The sequence below is a fragment of the Protomyctophum bolini genome, assembly GCF_963924005.1.
Source record: "Protomyctophum bolini genome assembly, chromosome: 14".
Classification (NCBI taxonomy): Eukaryota; Metazoa; Chordata; class Actinopteri; order Myctophiformes; family Myctophidae; genus Protomyctophum; species Protomyctophum bolini.
The window spans coordinates 28,261,424-28,277,004 of NC_137875.1; the positions used below are offsets into that span (position 1 = coordinate 28,261,424).

At 41.5% G+C, this 15,581-nt stretch overlaps 1 protein-coding gene across 2 annotated transcripts in view; it reads left to right on the forward strand.

Annotated features, from left to right (window-relative positions):
- The first annotated feature begins 166 nt into the window (after window positions 1–166).
- The window catches only part of b3gnt2b (UDP-GlcNAc:betaGal beta-1,3-N-acetylglucosaminyltransferase 2b), a 33,533-nt gene continuing 18,118 nt past the window's right edge, over window positions 167–15,581 (forward strand). The window contains exons 1-2 of one of the 2 annotated variants that reach the window (XM_080782512.1): window positions 167–484; window positions 5,600–5,671. The gene's annotated coding sequence lies outside the window, so the exon portion shown is untranslated. The remainder of the gene's footprint in view (window positions 485–5,599; window positions 5,672–15,581) is intronic. The other variant, XM_080782513.1, reaches the window with a different exon arrangement.

Below are 15,581 nucleotides of genomic sequence, written 5' to 3' on the forward strand. Positions count from 1 at the left end.
GTAGTGACAAACAGACAGACAGACAGACACTTAAAGAAGAAGGCCGGGCTGTAATTTTAAGGTAGTGCCCCGCCCTGTTTTTTTCCTCCTCCTTGTGAACAACAAAAGCTGCGTCACCGTTTAGGAGGAGTCTGCTCTGCTCTTTTGCTTCAATCATAACCGCCGAGTCCATGAGGTAAGGAGCGAGCAGCAAGCATTCCAGTCAGTTCAACATAAAGTCGATATTTATCCTCTGAGACCTATGGATTTATGGAGTCGTGCTCCGAAAGTGAGAGCGGAGCCCCAGCGAAGTTTGGACGTGAGCGTTTGAAGTGAAAATAAGAAAAACTAGTATATTTTCTTTTCTACGCCGGTGGATGTCGGGGTTGGACTTTTCCTCAAGACGGACTGATCGAGACCAAAAGGAATACGTTTCTTAAACTGTTGAGTGTGCAATCCATGTCGTGTCGTGGGAGCTAGGGGGAAATCCATTTTAAACTACAAGGTATGTTCTCGGTGTGTATATTTATGTGTCCCTTAATCGCCTACAATGACAGTCTTCTCTGGGAAATAATATGCTTTGGTGCGCTAATTAGATCGGCTAAACTTTTCTCGGAAACAAACAGCTGTTGATCCCATCTGATAAAAGTAGCCTGGCATTTGACGCACCGGTGACGGACCACTGAATAGTAGCTTTGTTTGTCTTTTATATATTTTTTTCTAACCCATTTTGGGCAACAAACCTGACCCCAGTGCCCAGTCCCCCCGCCTGTGTCTCTGCCTTTCACTTGGTGATGTCATGGGCTACCCCAAGATAAGTTTATTGGAATTCATTTGCGTAATAAAACCATAAAGTCATTGCGCAGGTGCGTAAAGCTATCATGGCCTTTAAATTGAATCTTAACTGTACCGTAACCAAGAAACGTATAAAATAAATGAGTGTTTGTACACTGTATAGACTTATAGAGTTATGGCAGTCCCCTTTACAACCTCGAGTGGAGTCTATCTACTTAGACAGAGTTGATCAGCTGTAGGCTAATATGAAGGCTGAAGGGTCAACGTATTAGTACAAAATATAGACCTAATGATTTGTATTATTATTATTGTATAATTATTTTCTTTTCATGCCCAAAGCTACATTGAACACATACACATTTTAGGTGTATGAGTGAGTGAGCCTGAACATTTCTCATCAATGACTCTATAGCTTGGTTAGCAGCAAACAAATCAAAACATTATAGTTCAAAATGAAGGGGTTCATTTCAAAATACAATTGCTAAACCACATTTGGACATGTCTACCTTTGGACGTGTCTAGGATTGATCAAAATAGACCACATGAAACAATTAAATTAATTGATGAGATAGGTATCATCATTCATCTCATCAGTGAGATAAAGTAAAGTATGAGAGGTGAGTTATCAAACTGGTGGAAAATGGGGAGTGACTGAGTCTGCTGTCCTGACTGAGGTCGTGGGTGAGTTCATTCCACAGCTTGAGATCTAGGATGCTTTGATCGATGGCCAGGGTGTCTTAGGAAAGGTAGTGACAGGCGTCCTGTGTTAGCTGATTATTAGATCAAATAGAACGGGATGTCTGGCCAGGGTGTCATTGGGATGGGAGGGATAGACGTGTGGGGTGGTCCCAGGTGGATCATGTCATGGGGGTGCCATCATGGCACTGCCAGATCCCTGATTGCCTAGTGGTTATTGAATTGGAAATATATCTAATTTAGGGTTTTTTTTGTAGTACATTTGAACTAATCTTAAAATAAATGTTAGACCCAGTAATACTAGAGAACAAGAGCGGTGACCGTTGGGCAATGGCTTACTTGGAACGATGCAAGTTGAAATGCATGCCTCTCCCAGTTATTATGTCTGTGCCCCTTATATGCCCATATATGGAGTTATTTGTCAGGCATGCCCAAATATGGAGTCTATGCAGATGTCAGAACAGGCCAGCTCCATATATGGAGATCTAGGGGTGATCAAGTGTGATCAATTGGCTTGAGTTACGTGGATTACAGACGTACAGTATGTACACACACACGACACACGTACACTCGTACAGAGACTTGGTGCATTTATAGATTGAGATGTAGAGAATGTGACGTTCAATTCTGATGCACTGAGATTGTTTAAATAACGTTTCATTAAGAGCTTATGCTTACAAAATGCTAGCTAATGTCACTCATTATCAATTATCAACATTGTGGTAATAATGTGTAGCTTTGTGTAGTTACTGTGAGCTTTAACTATACAAATATATAAACAATTTTATTATATTATAATACAATATCCCGTGTCACTGCTGCATCTGTCACATTTATTTGCACTAAAATCCTAGTAAGTCTTATTTGTTGCACTGAGCCTTGTGGAAGAAAGTTTTGTACTGCACTGCATATCGTTGGAATGAATACACTTGATTTGACTGCAGTAAAATATTTATCTACGGTATCTTCTCTAGATTGAGATATGGGGTAGATACGATGAACTCCATGCAGGAGAAAGCCTATTTTCTTTTTTTTTTTTTTTTTTTTAATTTTTATCCCACGATTTTGTAACCCAGTTTTTCTTATCACCCAGTGCCAATTATCTAATGTAATCCTGGGCGCTACACTTCCTCTGCCAACCTGGGGGGGCAGCGGACTGACCTCATGCCTCCTTCTATGCATGAGGAGTCCAAGCTGCTTCTTTTCACCTGACAGAGGGGAATTTCCCCGGCCGGACGTAGCGCGTGGAAGGGACACGTTATTCCGACCAGTTCCTTTCCCCTCCATCAGGCGCCCCGGCTGGCCAGGGGGAGGTAGTTTTAGAGACCAGGATTACGGCATGTTTTTGTGAGGGTATCTACCCTAGGGGAGCCTATTTTCTTTTAATGAAGTTTGCTTGAGACGAAGTTTGTTACTTCAAAGATAGCATTAGAGGGCCTGGGCCGTGGCTCAGCGGTCCAGGCACCTTGGCCGGTAGCCCGAGTCTGGCAGTGTGCCGCGGGCTCGACTCCCGATCCCGACGGCCTTTACTGCATGTCACTCCCCCATCTCTCTCCCCCATTTCCTGTCAGCCTACTGTCTGTTCCTCTATAAAAAATATAAAATAAAGGCGAAAGCCGCAAAAAAACATCTTCTTCAGGCATTTTGGTTTGCTGTGGAGATTTGGGCCAAATGGAGATGAGGGGAGAGGAAAGGAGATAAGAGGAGACGAGGAAAGAAGGATGATGTACAGATGTAGGAAGAGATCGAAGAGATGGAGAGAGGCTGGGAGAATGGAGGAGAACACTTGGAGCAGATATGAGAAAAGACATAGGAGAGGAGAGAATTTGGATGTTAATTGTTTAATTTACTTTGTTGAATTATATTAGTAAATAATTCCAATTTCGTCAATGTTTTTATTCTTGTAATTCTCCAAAGACAATTTTGTATATTTACGGTAGTGTTCAATCCATTGTGGCCACAAATCCATGTTACCCCAGCAACGGTAATACCGGCAGTGGATATTGGATAATATAATCACACCTGTGTGAACTGAGTGGCGCTCTTATCATCGTACATCATCATGGCGTAAATTAGACGCTATTTGCTCAGACCATGATGTAAAATTGTCCATTGTCAATGGGAATTTAATGTTTGTGTAGGACAAGGTTTGTGCACACATCCCACCCCAAAAGCTGGATATAGGAGGGGCTAGCACCCCTCAATAATAATCTGTGTGAGCAGAGCAGCGCTGTATGTAATATGAAATATTGGCCTCATATACAGTCATTTTTTAAATTGACTAATTCTAAACAAATGGCTCCTGATACAGTTGGGGCTGAGATGGTTTGGACATGTCCAGAGGATGGATTGTATATCGGTGGCCTAGAGGAAGACCAAAGAGAAGATTTATGGATGTAGTAAAAGAGGACATGAAGTTAGTTTGTGTGAGAGAAGAGGAGGCAGATTGTGATAGGGTGAGATGGAGGCAGATGATTCGCTGTAGCGACACCTGAAGGGAACAGCTGAAAGGAAAAGCAGAAGTCTTTGTGTTGGGCAAACGCCCCTAACCCCATAACCACATCATGAAACCATATCTTCCCTAATTTGGGCATGTCATAATAGGCTAACATTTGGTGAAAATAGATTCACCAAATTCTGAAAACAGAATATCTACAAGTTCCCAAGTTTTCCAGAGCGACGTGACAGTTGCCACACATATTGTGAGCTTGTAGATTGGCTATTTCTGGCGAAGTGTTTTGGGTGGATGGATGGGCAAGTATAGACCCCTGGGGGACCCCAGGCAACAAAGTATGTTGTTTATTTATTTTTATATACATTAGCCAAATCCAATTATCTTCATCCCTTTTGTCTCCCAATTTAGTTGCCATACCAATTCGTTCCAACCACTAACTGATTGCCATCTGCCACTGCTGTTGTACTCTACTGGCTCACCTGTCAGTGAGGGGTCCCCAACGGCAGGACGTAGTGTCTCCATCCTAATCTCTGCTGGCAGGCGCTGCCTCAGACCATAGGGGTATATGCAGTGACAAAGATTTCCCTCCCCCAAACACGGCCAATTGTCGTATAGATGCTCTCAGTCTGCAAAAGTATATCCTGTAGGTAAGGTCAACTTTAAGTTCATTGAAGTGCAGTATGTGAGCGAGCGGCAGTGAGCCTTACAGCCTAAATACATTTGCTGCACAATTAAACCTACATGACAACATATGCTCAATTTACCAAACATTCACAATAGGGACATGAATATCTATATAACCTCCTTGTCAAGTCTAGGCATAATATAACCAAATGACTCAATATGTCATGACTCATGAGATCATGTGCCTCTTCTGTATGCTGAGTTTTTAACACTGCTGTGGACCGGTGTCATGACCTAAGGCAGATGACCTATAAGGAACAATGTCTCATGACTGATTGCGTCAGATAAAGTGTGTGTGTGTGTGGGGCGTGCGCGCGGTGCTTTTAGAATTTATCTGTGGTATCCTGTTGCCTTCCTTGACTGTAGATATCTAATGAAAGTGTCATAAGCGACAAAAGAAGGGAATGATTTGATCGGTATGTATTGTGAATATATATATATCCAAAAGATTATATGGCAGTGATGTAAATAGGTTTTCAATGTAATGGGTCACGGGACCCAGGGTGGTCTTTTAGATGGGTCCCAGGGACATTGTATGAGTCTTACTTCAACAACGTTAGAGTACAGTACTGAGCACAGTACATGATTGTTTGTGTCCTTTCTCAATAGAGCACCGAAGTCTGATGTCAATATAGGTAGAGGGCGCAAATCCACGGGTTCATGGACTTTTTATTTGCATTGTAATCTCCATAGGGGGATTTTAGATCGCCTCATATAAGAACTGTCATCAAATAAACATGTCATCCCGGCCGTTACACTCATATGGATATGAAGAATCAACTGACCGAGAGAAAACGCTATTGTTACTGCTACTGAATTAGTTCAGTACTGTATCATATAATATATGATACAGTACTGAGACAGTCAGTCACTCATATTATGAGTGACTGACTGTCACCTCCCTGACAATGCAGAGACGGCTTGTTTATTTTCGAACCACAATGCTTATATGAAACGATTTTAAGATGACCCCCATGTTATTCTCCATAGAGAAATTACTTCCGTGAACCAGGCAGGACCAGGTGATGAGCGAGTGACGCCAGGACTCCGGCGCTCTATTCAGTGAGTCTTAAGGATGCAGGCTATTTGCATTATTGTAATATGGCCTCTGATAATATACACCCCCTTCTCCCACCCTTGCTTGCTATTCATCATGGTGTAGTCATGTGTTCTATGCATTCAGATTATTGACCACATGCCTATTAAAAAAATTAAGACTAACCATTCTATTCTGTGGCCCAAAAGTAAGCTCTGCCTTCATGACATGTCGTCTACACTGCATTTTGTAGTAAGTATTTTACAATGTTGATTGTCTAATCATCATGTGCAGGTTGGGGAAAAAGGTAGGGGGTTATGAAGACGTAGGGGGTTATGAAGAGGTGGGGAGTGGTCACTTGTGTAAGGGGGGAGCGGTCATTTCCTCTCTTTGGCCTGCTGTAATACCTGGCCTCTGTTCTGTTCCGCCTTCGCAGAATGTTCGCACCGGAATAGGGACGCTAGGGTTCATCACATCATGCATCAAATGTAACATTATACATTTCTGTCCAAATAAGTTAAACCCACCAACCCCCAATATTTTCTACAATGTCTCACCCGTCCTGAGTTATGACTGATTAGGATGCTTTTACCTTTACCTAATTTGTGACCGTCGTCCTTTTCAACCCCAAAAAGTATCTTCTAATTATGGCAATCTATTGATCATTTCAATTACTATACCTATCCTGTATGTGTTTTTCCATGCCAGGGAAATAATCAGGTGAATTAATTACTTACTCTGTCTAGCACAGTTAAGAAGCATGATTATAAACTACGTCCGTCTCAGACATGGTAACGCCCTGCCTGGCTCCTGCCTCTGATTAGCCTACCGACACTGCCGGTCTTCACCAGACTTTCCTCTGAGGTGGATAGCTATGGTGGATAGTCTGGTGACGGTGACACTGACGCGAGGTTACTCCATGGTGGGAAATAATACATTACAAGTACCGTATAATAAATAATAATACAAGGGACAGAGAATGACAGCTTGACACGCGCGACAGATGACGCTCCAGAATGTAGCCTTGTAACTTTTATTTTTGTAGAAGAGGCAAACTAATATTGTTTATTCTGTTTGCTTTGCTTGAATAATTGATTGTACGCATACGCCATAATATGATTTGATTTGGTTGTGTTCTAAATAAAGTGTTTTTGATTATCGTGTAATAATGCAATTATAGAATAGTAAACAAATACTATTATACTAAAAAGGATAAAGATGAAGGGAAAAGAGACCTTTTGACAGTACAATGTTTCAGTTTACACATACAAATAAATTACATGAATTAGTGCTGCAGATCAAAATTAAGAACTTTGCTAAATGTATCAAGTCTCTGAGAGCCGATGAAGATCAGATGCAGGCGGGGCGTTACCAAGGGCGGGTCTCTGTCTAGAGACGGACGTAGTTTAGAATCATGTGTTGAAGAATACTGCATCAGTCCAGAGTTTTCTTTGGGATTAATATTTAATTATAAGATATTACTTTCAGAAAAAAGATTTGTAGTTTATTGTTCAGAGCCCCCGAGCATGAATAATGAGGAAGAGATATTGGCTCAAAGGTTTTTTTTAATGGCTTGGCAGCAGATTTGAACCGGAAACGCATAAAGGTGTCGCATGTTTCCAGTGGCATGCCAAAAATAAATCAACACAAACAATGCAACATGACAGGAACAGTATGACTGTAAAATGTATTGTGGTTAGTCTCTGGTTGTTATTAAGCTATAAACCCTGACATTGATCCTTAGGCTTAGTTGCAAGAATAGACCTTGTAGTAAAAGTGACTTACTTGGAGTAATGTTACGCTAGCTTGTAGATACGCCGCTGTGTGACTAACACATTTTTTAAAGTATTGGCATGTATCGTAAAGAAACATTTCTTGGTATGCATGATATTCATTTCGCTATTTACTTAAATCGCCCCAGGCGTGTACCCAGGTGTGCATGCATCCGCATGGGTGACAGCAGACTGCTGGGCGAGCGCTGGTGCTTTGGAATGGGGGGTCAGATCAACATATCAGCCTGGGTGACCGCAGACTGCTGGGCTGGCGCTTTGGCATGGGGTGGGGGGTCAGATCAACATCTTGAGTGTACTGAGGTAAGATCAGCATGGAGTGTCAGAACAGGTCAGCTCCATATATGGAGATATAAGGGTGGCAGCAGGGGCAGTGTCTTGAGTGTACAGGGTTTGATGATGGCCCAGGTAGGGCCAGGCCTTAATTTTCGGGCCTGTTGAGAACTCTCAACAGGCCGGGAGCGGCTGCACTAATAACTTTGGGGCAGGCCGGTCTAGAGTTTAAATGGACAGGTATAATGCATGGGGAAGGATCAACATAATGGAATGTCAGAACAGGTCGGCTCCATATATGGAGATCTAAGGGTTTGAGGTGAGATGTAGAGATGCTGGCCAATATTGATAACACCAGGGATCTCCATATATGGGCTTAATATTGATGACATCATGTGATGGCACGAGGCATGATCATATATGGGGCGTGACCAACTGACTGATGGGAAATGCACAATTTTATAGTTAACTGTGACCTGTTGTCAAAGGCAATCATGACTAGGTTGTTACTGCGGGATTGGCTGGCAGCATTTCCGGCTGGGTTTCAGAGTATGGGTCAGACTCCCATTGGCTTAGGCGGGGGTTTCATAGTATGGGGTCAGACTCCCATTGGCTTAGGTGGCATGGGGTGGGACTCCCATTGATGACTAGGTCGCTCCATTGATGACTAGGTCGCTTACATTTCATGAGCTGTCATTAGTCAGGTTTTTGTTGCGCTACTTGGCTGAAGTGTTTGTCTGTCAACGCTGTACTCCTGCAGCCAACCATACATTAGCTGGGTCCAGACTCCACACAAATTAATGGAAATGCGATTTCAAGGGGGAGTGGTTAACCAGGCTACGGAAATCTTTGACGTCGCTTTTTTGACAGTAAGAGAGACATAAGATAGAGCAGATCATATAATTAATTAATTGGGAAATCTAAAGGTCAGAGGTCTTTTGACGAATGACTGTGAGCTTCAGTTCATGACCGATTCTCACAGCACCTCTGCCATATTGCCGAATTTTGTGGAAAACAACAGCACCGAACTGCCAAAAAATGGCGGTCAGACTTGAATTTGAATATTCGTTTGTGCTGCGCCAGGCCGCGTCGTGCCCGTTCACAGCGCTCGCGTAACTTCTCGTCTTTGCATTGACTTTGCATGTAATCGCACCGCTCTAACCATCCAAGTCTGAACAACACACCTTAAGGGGACTTCGCCCCTTTCGGCTTGACCCCACATTAGTTTACACTAAAAAGTAAAAAGCAAGTGTTTAATTTAGAAAATGTATACAAAGATGGTGCAAATGTCCATATAGATGAAGGAATAAACAACTACTTGCATTTCATCCTTTATTTTGCTAGATATACCTTCTTTCAACACTTGGTGGTTGTGTAGTGACAGTAAATAGTTAAAGAGTTAGCTGCTCAGAAGTCACTACTCTTCCTCTCATCTCACTGTTTCTTCCTGCCTTCTACCAAGGGAGTTGTTTGTCTCTTTACAATTTATAACATAGACATAACCTACGTAGGCCTACTGTGTGTTTATATACCAGAACCAATTTGGCACTATTTCTTATTTTCTTTGAGTTTTTTTTCATGGAATTACATTCATTTTTATTTATTATTGTAAAACGAAGATGAGGAATTAAGAATATTCCTTTAATTATTGAGAGAGTAAGAAGGGTCAGAGCAGGAGAGAGGCGACACTTTGTTCAGCATCTTGATCCCTACACCATCAAAGCCACAGAACTCCTATTTATTTAATATTGGTGGTTATTTGCAGAAATTCATCATCGTAGCCATTCATCATCATTGTGTCCGTAACGTGTGTTACGTGGTACTTTCTGTGTGTGTACTGTGTACCAGATGTCCTCACAAGGAGAAGAGGGGTAAAATCCTGGAAATGTAGGACCTCACTGGTCCTCATTTTCCATAGGTCTGTGTTCGGGTTAGAACTTGATTGGATGCATTGTGAGCTTGTAGATCGGCTAATTTTCAAATGGCCAAAGTATATATAGCGTTGAATTGTTTAATGTAGATTTTGTAATAATCATTAAAATCTACAAAGTAACTAGTAATAATTGTGGTAGTAATAATGGAGCTTAGCTTAAAAACATGGTGCCAGTGTTGCAGCCTTTATGGTACAAAATGTTGTGTACATGAAGTCTGACCAGTTGCAGCTACTGCAAGGATGCAAGTGGGTTCTAATTGAATATATTACAGACCCTCAGGGTAAGACAGAGTGACAGACATCATCCTCCCACTAACACTGAACCGCAGCAACACTAAATGATTAGCCTGCAAGGCGGGAAGGCTAAGGTGTGTTGTTGAGTGAGGTGTTGATGTTGACAACTCGAAAACACAAATCCATTCATTGCTTAAGCTAAACACACACACACTATCCTCTGATATCAATGTTCTCTCCTCCAGTATGATGCGGTACTACTGTATGTGCTCAAATGGGGAATAATTCTGACTGTATGTTAGGTACACAAGCCAAGCATTATTCATTTAGAATGACACCTGACTGACAGATTTTGACATGACACGTTTATCATGAGTCATTTACCAGATTTAGACTTGTTTGTGTTACTGGGAACACGCCCAGCATCACCTAATGAGTGGTGAAATAAATATCACTGGCTATCTACTGTCTTCTACGATAACAAGCTGCCTACAGTATATCTCTCACTATCTGTCCCTCCAATATCCTCTCTGTCTTTACCTCACTCTCTCACATGCACAGAAGGCTGATGACAGATCTTAAGTTAGTACAATATGTCCCTTTGGCTAGAGCTGACATTAGCTACATATTAAGTTACCAGAGGTCTTCGATAATTAATAATTCCATTCCAGAACATCAATCTTGTCTACGTGCAGGGGTGTTTGTCACAGTGTCTTGTACAGTGATATCGGCTATTTACTTGCCCAGCCAGCCAGCCGTTTGTCATTAACATTCAGCTCACCCTATTATCCATATTATATCAGACCTATGAGTGCAATGAATCATAGGAGACACTTCACTTCCTATCATTACAACCAACCAACGGTAATAATAGTCTTACCCGTTAAGCGTGCATATATGTTCTATGTTCTTTATCTATTTTTTTTATTGGCATGAGAAAACAAACGTTTACATTGCCAAAGCAAGTGTCACAAATACAATGCAACAAAAACAGTTGAAAATAACAGTTGGAGGAGGGGGTACCGTATTTTGTAAACGGAGCTATGTCACATTGCATCGTTATATATTCATGTTATGTGTTTAAAACAAATGGCAGCAATTCCTTGCAGACAAATGGCAGCATTGTTTTCTCAGGACTTTAAATAGTATACAGGAAAAACTTAGATTTAAGATCTGTTTAAAGGTAGCAGCTCTGTTTACATGTGCAAGGTCCAGCGGTCTACTTGGTACAGATAGTAGTCCTTAGGGTGGTTGTATTCCATTGGCTATCCTTCTTTTGTCACAACAGTTCACAAATCTTGCTGCTGTGTTTGCACATTGTTGTATTTCTCCCAATAGGTAAGGGAGTTTTTTGTCATTGGTCATAGTTTCGAAATCACGTTGTGTGTGTGTGTGTGTGTGTGTGTGTGTGTAATCTGTGGGAAGTATGTGTCTCTGATGTCTTGCTATAGTGGGCAGGTGGTTAGAAAGTGTAGCTCTGTTTCCACACATTTTGTGTGCAGTCAAGGTCAAGGTAAACTTTATTGTCCACAAGGGAAATTTGTCTTGGGCTTTCACCCCAGATACAGCCACACATAAAACATCAAAGACAATAAAAATACATTACAGAGGAAGACACAACATTACACAATTGCACACATTATGTGAATAATCTAGCCTCACGCAGTTACCGCTTTTTCAGAGCCTCGTTCAGCATCTTAGTTGATGCTGATACAAATGATTTTTTAAATCTGATGTACTTCCACTTTGGTTCTTTGTATCTTCTCCCAGAGGGCAGAAGTACAAACTCGCCATTTAAAACATGGGTAACATCACTGACAATTTTTTTTGAGCAGTGGGTACATAGTCTGTTTTCCCTTGGGAGCGGGGTCTGTCTGTCTGAGCCAATGTATATTCTCTTTTTAGTGATAGATAACATTCCATTTGGTTTTGGGTAGTCTCTTTCCATTATGACAGGTAGCTTTCTTTTTGTTTTCTTATAATCTGGTTGTGTCCAATGGGTTTTCAGTCTGGTGGTTGTGCTTGCGTTTGTGTATATAGTCCCTGGACCAGCTGACTAAGGCCTCACTCACACCTTCGCATCTAGCATACAACATTGTTGGATGCTAGATGTCAACAAAGGGTAAGTGTCATGGCCGCCCCAATGCATTTCCAATGGAAGTCACATGGTTTGACACAAAATTTTTGTTTTTACGGCTTTTGGCTGTGTTTTGACTGACCCCTCAAACCATGTGACTCCCATTGGAAATTAATTTCGAGCTTGCATCAGTAAACAAGTCTCATGCATCAGCTATACAACAATCTGTTGTGCACATCTGAGTGAAGCCTAAGGGGGCATCCCTGTAGGTTTTCTCCGTGATTGAGGGCTATGTTGTGGAGCGTTTCTGGGTTGCTTTCTTTTTGGTGGTCATGACATTGAAGTGCTCACAACAAACATGAGGAGGCATCGTTGCGGAATGTTTATTGACACTAGGATGCCTGCATGCCTTACTATATAGATTATAGTGATTGTAAAGTTGTTTTCATGATTTGTGGCATTTTGTTCGAAACGGACCAATCCTGCAAGCCTTGGAAGGCAATCTTAGCCAATCGGGATGGAATATGGGAAATGAAATGAGACGGATCCATGTTCATCACATGACTATAGAGATAGTGTATACCGATTTGCATGATCTATGGATAAAATGTGTACAAGTAACGTAATTAAATTTTGTTTCGCGAAAATCGGCCTCATGGTGGCGCTATAACAGGCCGTTGTTTGGCCAATGGGCCTAATGGTACCAGAGATTAGCTGTACACAGACACACGGACCGTACGGACGGACGGAGTGCAAAACATACTCTCTCTACAACTATGATAACTGTGATGATATGAGGTTTCTGTGAGAAGACCAAGAGTGTGTGATAGCAGCCCTCCCCTAGCCCATGTCAATACTGGTGCCCTGCCCACTTTAGATATTTGGAGTGCAGACAACAACTTGGACCGTGCCTCCCCTCCTCTCACGCCATGGGTTATTTGTGGCAATGGCTCTCTCTTCACATCATGTGTCTATTACTCCCACACGGCTTTCCCACTGTTTACAGAGCCTTATTTCTTGCCAGACCTAAGTTAAATAGCATGATGTACAGTATATAGCCAGTATGTGTGTGTGTGTGTGTGTGTGTGTGTATTGTTTGTATGTATGTATGTATGTATGTGTGTATTGTGTATATATATATATATATATATATAAACATACAATTTATTTTATATAAGTTGTCAGTTACAGTATATTCTTCTGAGTTCATTGCACTGCTTGAAATACAGTTGTTGATGTAGAGTTTTTCTGGCACAATCAAGATTTCCCACCACACGGTAAACCCCACCCATGTATACAGTGTAGTCAAACATCAAACAAACAAATAGTTAGGCCTATTATTGGTAAATATCATTACACCCAGTGTGGATATTGTACAGGTACCCGTCCCCCATTAATGTGTTGAAATTGAAGGTAAATATTAAATAATATTGCCGCTGGATCGGATGACTGCAATATTTTGACACACCAGGGTTCACTTTAGTGATCGGTTGGTCTGAGTCATGTCTGTCTGTAAACTGATGTCTCTCCTCTTGCCTGTTTGTTGAACCTGTGTGGAGGACTCAGACCATGCATGGTATTCCTCCTGTTTGTCTCCCTATCTGCTGTTGCCGCCACACATTTTGACAGACATTCAGAGACACCTAGACACTGTGTGTGTGTGTGTGTGTGTGTGTGTGTGTGTGTGTGTGTGTGTGTGTGTGTGTGTGTGTGTGTGTGTGTGTGTGTGTGTGTGTGTGTGTGTGTGTGTGTGTGTGTGTGTGTGTGTGTGTGTGTGTGTGTGTGTGTGTGTGTGTGTGTGTGTGTGTGTGTGTGTGTGTGCGTGCGTGCGCACAGACAGTATATATAGATTACACTGACTGAAACATATGCACTGCAGCACTCTCTGACATTTATATTTAGACTGACAGACATGTAGTGTAAACGTGCGTGCACACACAGCAATTATAGAACACACCCACAGCAATTATAGAACACACACCCACACAGCAATTTTAGAACACACACGGCATATGCTTAGGATGCATTGCACACACATCAGTTTATACTAGTAACAAAAAAGACGCACACATACTGTAGCTGAGTTGTTTGTGTGTACAATACATTATGTGTCTGTGTACACACACATTTGCAGTGTATGCATGTGTTAGTTTCCCACGCTCTCCGACAGTGACTTGCGTATCATGTAAATCTCTGTTTGGACCAATGAGTCTGACTGGGCCAGCTGACGGTCTCTGTTGACCAATGAGAGTCTGACTGGGCCAGCTGACGGTCTCTGTTGACCAATGAGAGTCTGACTCTGCCAGCTGACGGTCTCTGTTGACCAATGAGAGTCTGACTGGGCCAGCTGACGGTCTCTGTTGACCAATGAGAGTCTGACTCTGCCAGCTGATGGTCTTGGCACCGATGAGGTGCACATCCGCCTCCCTAGATCTTCATTCGCGAAGCTACATATTCTGACACAGATAAAAACGAATGAGGTGTGCACCAATTAGCATTTTTCTGTCGCACAATTTGCACACATTCTAAAATAATAAAACATGGAGGCCGAGGTGACAAATGCTGATTGTACAGAGAGAACCATATTTCTTCTAATGGGTGCAGATGAAATTAAAACAATCCAAAAGGGGCCTATTAAGTATCCGCTTGAATAAAGGACCGATTACAGGCTATAGCTGAACTTGACTAGATACATTACTGTAATGCATTTTCATTTTATGGGTTTAGCAAAAGTAGAGCCTAGTCATATTTGTAACCCTATAAGACTAAAACCTTGGTGATTTTCACCCGGTCATGATGTTGCAGATGTCTGAGGTGGGTGGGTCTTTCAGTACCTTCATGATGCTCAGTGACATCATGGAAGGTAAGTTTGTTTCCCTACATTCCTGTTTACAGTGCCAGGTGTTCGGGTGAATTTCACCCGTGTTTAGTGATGGAGGAAAACTCCCATACACCCACAATGGGCTTTTCCCCCCTTTTCTTTCACTGTGACTGTATCATGCTCACATGTCCCACTTGTTCCTAGCTCCATTTTTCATTTTTATTTTTAAAATAATACCTATAATAAGTTTTGCCCATCTATTATTTTTCCTTTTTTTGTGAAAAGTCATGTTGGAATATTAAAGAAGAGTAAGTCAAGTTGCCATGTATTGCTGTACTTAGATATATTTTGATGAGAAATATGTTTTATTAACTATTTTACATTGGGTAAAATATATCCGGGTTTATTGATGTTTTGACAAAAGTTAAGTTTAGTGTTCTAAAAGTTACGTTTAGTGTTCTAGGGTTAAAGAGTTCAAGTGATGTTACAGACAGTTGCTAAGGAATGCAAGATCAGAATCACAAAGCATTGATAATCAATGTATAGATAATTCCCATTTTCCCATGAATGAGACCCTTTATGGTGTAGTGGCGAAGTATAAGTAAGCTGTGAAAAATTGTTGGCATGTGAAGAAAACTGATTTCTGTTTGAAATGGGAAAGTGCAAACATAGAGGTCTGAAGTTCAAACAAGGGTTACCTAGACAGTAGAGGTGTAACGATATAGTAACTGCATCGAAAAATCGTATCGTTTTCCAATGCAACATTTTTGTGTGTGGTATTTAAGACATTAGTTTAAAATAATGTCAA